Below are 8,383 nucleotides of genomic sequence, written 5' to 3' on the forward strand. Positions count from 1 at the left end.
ACGTTCCCTGCCTTATCAGGTGTCCCTCGTTCTAAAATGTTCATTCCCAGGGCCTTGGAGAAACCCAGAGATGAAATCTTCTAACGCTTCCAGTAGTTTCCACTCTGGGCAGGGCCTAATTATATGTGATTTTTACAGTAGTATCTGCAGATGAAACAGATAAGATGTCTCCGTTCTGTCTGGAGTATGTCTTACAGGGCAGCCTTAATTGAATCACTGTTAGCTTTCCTTGGCTATGAATTGGGGCTCTAGAAGCGCCCATCCAGGCTCTGCTATTGTCCATGCAAGGATGGTTATTGCCCTCCTGTTTGGGTTTTAGCCTGGAGACTGCAGGAGGAAAGACAAGCTGGCAAGTGTGTAATGATAAAGGAGTCATTTGGTTTAAACACTCTCACCCAACAGCTTCTCATTGTTCTCAATTTCCAGACCCTGAGCTTTACAGATAGAGGAGAAGAAGAAGGAGAAGAAGGAGGAGGAGGAGGAGGAGGAGGAGGAGGAGGAGGAGAAGAAGAAGAAGAAGAAGAAGAAGAAGAAGAAGAAGAAGAAGAAGAAGAAGAAGAAGGGAAAAAAAGCAACAGGGTTCTGCCTTTGAGTTAGGAACGATCTTTAAAAGGCATCCAAAGAAAGTTGGCTCAGTCCGAATTGGAGGAAGAAAGGGAGCCAGCAAAAGTTTGACTCGACTCCCTCTGCACTTTGTCTCTAGTGAGCGTTGGAGCAGAAGGGTTCGGAGGCAGAGCTCTCCCTGATTCACTTCCTGAATGCAGAGGCAGACGCGCCCGGGTGTCGAATTCACAGTGTGCAAGTGACCAGCAAAAATCCTGATCGACCGGGGCCCAGAGGAAATTTCTCAATTCGGTTACGATCTGACAAGAGAGCCGAGGTCTCGATGGCGAGTGTCTCCAAGTACTCCCCCGCCCTTTCCCGGTGGCCACAGAAAGGTCTGATGGGGGTGGACAGGGCAGTGTGTCCAGCCTGTTACCATGGAGGCAGCTTAATCCAAAGACAGTGAATTCAAAGCCTGCAGTAGAAAGGATGGGGTAGCATTGAAATGACCGTTTACTTAGAAGAATGCCCAAGTTGCAGTTAACAGAGATAAGCTGCTGCTGACTTCTCTCCAGCCTGCTGCGGAAGCAGCCAAACCGGTTGGGCAACTTTGTTTCTTTCGCTTTCTTTCTTTTTCTTTTTCTCTTTTGGTCAGGCCAGTACTGAATAGTAAGCAGCAGCCTAGGACTTTAGGGAAAGGATTCCCCCCAGCTATCCTAAATTCTCCTGGGCAGAATGCCTGTATCTTTTCACAGTTTAAAATACAAACGTGTGTGTGTGTGTGTGTGTGTGTGTGTGTGTGTGTGTGTGTGTGTGTATTCATCTGATTATTGCTGTTAGTTTTCTGCCCCTGGTGTTTGGAGCAGGAGAAAGGGGAGGCCTAGGGATTTAAATAATAATTTAAAAAATCTGACTGTTCTCTTCTTCATGAGTTCTCCCCTAGCTAGTTAACCAGCTTTTCTGTTTTCAGCTTGATTTTGTTATTTTATTTCTAACAGAACTATCCAGTTGATGTCTGCCATGGTGTTTTCTTGTTCAGGAGAGGATTGAGGTTGGTGGGTAAAAGGGTTAAGAGAGAGAAAAATACAGTGTAGCAGAGAATGCATTAGTTTCCACATGCTTCTTGGAGACACTCATCTCAGCTGGCCCCGGAACACCAGAGGGGATTGGGCAAGGTTGAGATAGAATGGGAGATACACCAGAGCGTGAGGATGGAGTGATAAAGAGGACCAGGGAAGGAGCTTGCTTCTCTTCCTTCCTTGGGTGTCACTGTGTCACTAAAGCACTCTTGTGTTTGATTGCGAACTGCCATGGCAGTTCAGAGTTAATAAAATAAGCCCAAAGGCCATTTGAACGGGTGTGTGTGTTGCTGGGAGGAGTACTGTAGCATGCAGAAGTCTCAAACTTCCCAGGTTACTATCCGAGGCTAACTTGGAGAGCAGGATCTGTTTCCTGCCAGGCTGTGTGCCCGTGGTGTTTTGCAGAAGAAACCTGGGTCAGGGTTGGAATGCTGCAAATGCTCAGGGTTCAATTAACTCTCTTTTGAGTCTTTCCCGATGGTGGCTGAAAAAACAGCGCAAAAAGAAAAAAAGGTTCCCTTTTGGGTGGAACTGATGTGGGACTAGGCAACCATCTTGAGTGCTAAAAAGCTGAGCATCGATGTTCTAGAAGACTCAGGAATTGCAGGGTGTCAAGCTCTTCACCCTTCAATTCTGTTTTACAGAGAGATGATCAGTTAGAAACAAAGGCCTATTTGTGTTTATAAAGAGGATGCTTGGCTATTCTTCATAAAGGCTCTCTTGCACTTTTATAGAATGCTTCCACGGTTCCTAAGTGTGTGTTTCCATCATTGTGTGTTTTAACGGCCCTTCTTCTGTTTGAGGAGCATCAAGACTGTGTCAATGGGACAGGCATAGCCTTTGTTGCCCATTGATCTGGAAACAAAAGGTTCAGGAGAGAAGTTTACTTTGTTCCTGAATGCTGAATAATAGATGCAGATGAGCCTGTTGCTAATGAATTAAGTCAAGGATTTGAGTCTTTTCCAAGCCTTGTGTTCTTGTGATTGTGCATCAAGGTTGAGCCGGCCCTCCAGCTTCCCTCTATCTCATTGTGCAGTGGTGTGAGGTGGGACTGCTGAGGCCACACTCTCAGAATTAAAGAGCCATAGAGAGTAACCAGAGCTGGGAGCTAGCATCACAGAGGTACATGTCGTTGGGTTGCTTCTGGTAGGAGGAACGCACAGACACTTTAGACACATAAGCGATGTCCTTAATACTCCTTCTCTACTTCTACCAATTCTTCTACACCCAGGAGTCTCACTATTGGTAGCATGAACATCATGGGATTGACGGTTCTTTTTGGTGGTGGGGAGAAGAGCCAATAAATACTCCCTGGTCACACTAGATATCCATTGCAATAATCAGGACAATAAAAAAAAAAATGTCTCTCAGCACAGCCAAACGTCCCTGAGAATGTCAGCTGAGAGGTTGCCTGAGGCTGAACACCTGTGTTCTAGAACATTCTGCCCTCAGGTCCCTTGAAAAGAAAGAAGACATTCTTTTGGTGTTCAGCCAGGCGTGGGGGGAAAATGACCTGCTCTAAAATAGATATTTAAAGCAGAATCCACAGGGTGGGAGCTGAAAACGTGAACGCCAAGGAGGAGGCAGGATGAGGATGTGGGGCGCGTTAGCCAGCAGCCCCTCAGGTTCCAGGCCAGAGGTTTGGAACAGCGAAGAGCTTTGGAAGGCCGGTAATGGAAAACCAACAGTCAGGCTGTTTTTTCCCTCCCTGGTCTTCCTGGTTCCTCCTTAGCACAGTGCTCCTCCTACTGGTGAGTGTTTTAGAGGCAGCTGGAAAATTTGTCTCAGTATCTTCCCTTACATCCCCAAAGTACATTTGCTTACTTAATTTCCAATAGACAAGAGTGATTTTATACCATAATAACATGAATATATATTTCACGGGGTATTTTTAGGACTGTAAATACAATTTCTATAGTGATTGAATACACCTCTATAAGAAGTTACTTTTAAATTTTATTCCTTGGTACCGGGGCTTGTGTAAACAAAACTCATTTTCTACCACTAGAAATGCTAGGTGCTTCCTCCCGCTTTTTGATATATAAAAATATCTTTTTGTGTGTGTGTGAGGCTGGGGACAGCTCAGTCAATAAATGTAAGCACAAGGATTAGAGTTTGATCCCCAGAGGTCACATAAGAAAGCCGGGCTTGTTGGTGTGTGCTTGTAACCACAGTGCTGGGGACGGACGCGCAGGTGCTCACTGGCACTCTCTGGTCACCCAGGCTAGCCAATCCAGCCAGGCTGGCCAATCCAGGAGTTCAAGGGTACGTGAGAGACTCCCGGTCTCATAAAACAAGGGAGACCTCACCTGAGGAAGGACACCTGAGGTCTACCTTCGGCCTCCGTCGGCATGTATCAAGGCCCTTGCAGTTCTGATGATGGGGAACGCTCTTAGCTCCCATGTCTGCTCGGCTCCTTCCTTCCTTCCTGGAGACTGTAGCTGAGTCAGTTCCTCTGCAGGGTTCTCTGTGAACATCTAAAATAAAGGCTGTAACAAAAACAAAGCAAACAGAGAGGCCTCTGCCGTCTCGCCAGATCATTCTACATGGTACTGTTAAAGATTTCCAGAGAAGAAATATTACCCATTTGCTTTTTTATTTATTGTAAATAAAAATTTTAAATCCTATAATCTTGGTGGAGAGCTTTATTTTAACTACCAGCTCCCAGAACACTGCCTGATATACTCTAGGCAGTTAATAAATACCCGTTGAAGGGAAGGAAGCATTACCCTCTTGTCAAATGTGCGTGAAATCAGGCTGGCAACAATCAGCAAGGCGTCATGGATTCTCTTACTTTTGTAAGTGACCTTTTGTCTTTTCGAGTATAAGCTTACATTTAATGTTTAATTAGTTTAGCCTGATAAATATTTCCAATGGACAATCATTTATTTACATTAACTAACAGCCTTTTGTGTATAGCAAAGACAGTTCTAATGAAAATGTCAGTGGCCTCTCAGTTCATGGTCAGGAAAAGCCCGGTGACATTTAGGACAATTAGAGAGCACACGATTCTCTTAGCGACCTCAGATTTCACAGGGACACTCGAAGTTGACAGTGGGAGATCTGCCTGTGCTGCTTACTTTGTTCATGTCACAAAATGACATCTCTGTCACCACTCTAGATTGTCGCAGAAAAAAAATTCTATGCCTATATTCCACGAATCTACCAGCAATAAATATATATTCTCTTCAATTGAATCACACACACACACACACACACACACACACACACACACACACACACACTTCAGAGGTGCCTTGCCCATCTTGCACGATCTGTAATCATGTATTTATCTGCAGTCTTGTATCTGGCTCTCTCTAACCTGACTGCCCTGCCAGTCCACAGTTCCCTCTTGCCGACACAGCAAGCCTGGCTGCCTCTCTGTGGAGGGAATAATCAAACGGTGCTCATTTCCTAACCGCTGGCACTGTGCTTTTCTCTACGCATACCGACAGTAGTATAATTCTCATGCCACCAGAGAAGTTCTTCAAGACTCACAGAGAATGAACATTTACAGCTGTCTATTTTTATCTGAGTGTGTTTTAGGGGCTTTCATGTGAATTATCCCCAAGCTAACCTCCTAAAGCAGTTATTTTAATTCCTGTTCTTCAAGCGAGGAAACAGAGACTCAAAGATGTTAAGTCAAAGGCCACACTATGATTTTGACGCTGAAAGGAAACTTGTGGCCATCTTTACCCAGTACCCAGGCTCCTTTAATCAGCTACAAGGCAGAGTGCCATGGTTGTGTGAGCCTAGCTCTAAATGCCAAATATTGCGTGCTGCCCTGCCTCTGTGGGTACACTTCACATCTCTCAAGTTAGCCCAGATGGTGTACTAACAAACTGAAGATACCAAATAAACACTCACAAAACCCCAAGCCGAACCCATCACCACCAACAAAAATGCCAACACACAGAAAAAATCCTGGCTGCTGGGGAAACTGACCCATCGGCTTCTAAGAACCTGCTTAGAATCAAAACACAGGAAGTAAGTTGTAAATGGCAGGAGATGAACACAGCTGCGATTTGGTGTGTGTGTGGGGGTGTTGTGAAACAGAAAGTGTTATTTATAGGCCATTTTTCAAAGTGGAGGGAGGCCTGGGGTTAGAGTGTTCACCCTGTGGCCCCATTTACACAAAGAAATAGCTAGGGAAAAATTTTCTTTTAAATTAAAAGTCACTGAATTGCACAGTTAAAGTGATGTGTAAATGATGTTGAGAAAGAGAGAGAGAATATTAAATGCTATTCTGTATTTTGCTGGCAGGCAGGCAGGCAGGTAGGCAGGTAGGAGAGAGAGAGAGAGAGAGAGAGAGAGAGAGAGAGAGAGAGAGAGAGAGAGAGAGAGAGAGAGAGAAACCAAATACCCCCACCAGGATGTGGGAGACTCAGGTTATCAGTCATTATTATAAAAAGCCTGTGTGTAGAGCTAAAAGGGAAAAGACCATGGATGGGGACTTGGGAGGCGGAGAGGTGAAAAGAAAGCTTTTTTGTCCTTCAGGCCTGGTGGCACTTTCTTTACCTGTAGCTTGTTCTGTTCATTTGGACTGGCAGCTGAGTTCCAGCTACTTGGGACTCGGATTCGCAGAGCTTGTGTGGCAAGGAGAATTACTTATAAGAGATAATTCTGGAAACAGCGTTGGGGAGGGAATGAGGGTGAGGCTTGCTTGTTTCAGGATAGAATGAAGTTGACCATGCCTCATCCAACAGCAAGATTGAAACACAGGGAAAGTTATGAACGAAACTGAAGACGCGCCCTGAGAGAGGATGGCCGTGGTGGACAGGGAGAGAGCTTGCTTCCTAGAGGAGCAGGATGTAGGGGGGATGTTTCCCACCACAGTGAGAGGAAGCTCTATTTGGGAGAACTGGGGAGGCTTCTTACTGGGGGACCATTTCAGGCCACAGAACTAGAAGCACCCAGGTTCTGAGCCTTTAGGTGGCTCTCCAGGGTCCTCAGGAAATTTGATAGGTTTAAAAGATGTTTTTATTAGCATATATTAATTACATATAGTAATGGGCTTCATTATAATATTTCATACATGTATATAAACTATTTTGACTCTATTTACCCCATTAGCCTCTCTTGTTCTCTTCCCATGTCCACTTTTTTTCCTTTCCCTAGTTAGACCTTCTGACTTCATGTCTCTTTTTATATTTATTAGGTATGGTGGTTGAATGAGAATGGCATCCACAGTCAATGGAACTGTTTGGGAAGGATTAGGAGGTGTGGCCTTATCGGAGGAGGTGTGCCACTGAGGGTGGGCTTCAAGGCTTAAAAGCCTCCCACCATCCCCAGTGAATTCTGTTTCCTGCTTATGGATCAAGTTGTGAGCTCTCAGCTGTTCCTGTCATGATGCCTTTACGCCGCCATCATGGACTCTAACCCTCTGGCACTGTGAGCCCCAAATAAACTATTTCTTCTGTAAGTTGCCTTGGTCATGTTGTTTTGTCACAGCAATAGAAAAGAAACTAATACACCAGGGCTGCTCACAGGAGCATGGGCCATACCACTGAAGAAAATGTCTCTGCTTCCCCAACAACTGTTAACGCTGATAGCTTCTCAGGGAGGGGCGGGCCTTCGTGAGTCCCTCCCCTTACCAACCATTACCTGCCATAATTTCTCAAGGAGAGGCTGGGCTTCATGATTCTACCCACCATATTTGTTTTCTGATGGTCACTATTATTCAACTTCATTTTTTAGCCTCCAATAGAATGTTGACGATGGTTTTGAGTCATTCCTCGAGGAGATGAGAAATGCTTCCAATTTCAGATCCTGAGAAAAGCTTGTGGACCACAGAGTTTATGCAGCCTGTGGTGCAACTTTACGTCATCATTTTTGTTTTCCTCTCTTTGTAGTCCTCAACTCTGGTGAGTCAATAAAATTTAGAGCTTATTGTGGGCTAAGTGGACTATTTCCTGGAAAACAGCTGGTTAAACATCTTTCAAGTAAACATCCTTCCCAGAGAAGGTCTTCCTCGGAACCATCCAGCTCAGCATCATCATTTCTGCAATCCACATTCCTGTCCATTTTTCAGAAGATTCTGGAAGAATCAGGAGTGAAATGAAAGCCAAACTTTACCATTCCCACCAATGTATTCATACCAGTTTTGGGAGGAGGACTCTCTGTTAATACTGGAGGACAGAGGCAGGGGAACTCAATGTATTCCACATCAGTCAGTAACTTAAACAGTGACAAAGGTTTTATACCCAGACTATCTGACTCAAGAACACATGGGCTTTGAGTACGGAGCCATCAACCCTCCTTGACCCCAAAGTCAAAAGTCTTCCTGTCATTTCAGTTTCTGTAGCTGTTATCTAAGGACACTGAGCCCAACATTCCAATACAGGAAGTACGTAGATGCAGAGCTGGTGTTTTCTCTTGCAAAGTGATCTGTGTCATCTATCTATCTATCTATCTATCTATCTATCTATCTATCATCTATCTTTCTCAACTCTTGCTGAAAGAGTGTAATGGATTGATGTTGATTCACAGATTGAGAAGGGAAGACAAAGAAAGAAAAAGTAAATAGAGAAATAGGAAGAGACACGGAGGGAAATAGACAGACCAGAGCTAAAGCACTCACGCACGCATGGGGGGCAAGAAAAGTCAAGAATCTTCTGCTGAAGAGAAATTAGCCAGGCAGACAGGTCCCGCAAGATCTGACTCACTCAGAGAACAGTGGTCACCAGCTGCTGGGAAGGGAGGCAAGGGAGGAGGGGGGGATAGAGAGCCACTGCAAGGGGGAGGGGGGATAGAGAACCACT

The 8,383-nt window shown here is 44.9% G+C and overlaps 1 long non-coding RNA gene across 1 annotated transcript; it reads left to right on the top strand.

Annotated features, from left to right (window-relative positions):
• Positions 1 to 3,164: 3,164 nt before the first annotated feature.
• On the top strand, positions 3,165 to 7,044 carry LOC131908755 (uncharacterized). Its single transcript, XR_009378659.1, has 2 exons — positions 3,165 to 3,373; positions 6,781 to 7,044. It is a non-coding gene; the product is annotated as an uncharacterized LOC131908755 (long non-coding RNA).
• Positions 7,045 to 8,383: the final 1,339 nt, after the last annotated feature.

Source organism: Peromyscus eremicus, chromosome 4, assembly GCF_949786415.1.
Source record: "Peromyscus eremicus chromosome 4, PerEre_H2_v1, whole genome shotgun sequence".
Classification (NCBI taxonomy): Eukaryota; Metazoa; Chordata; class Mammalia; order Rodentia; family Cricetidae; genus Peromyscus; species Peromyscus eremicus.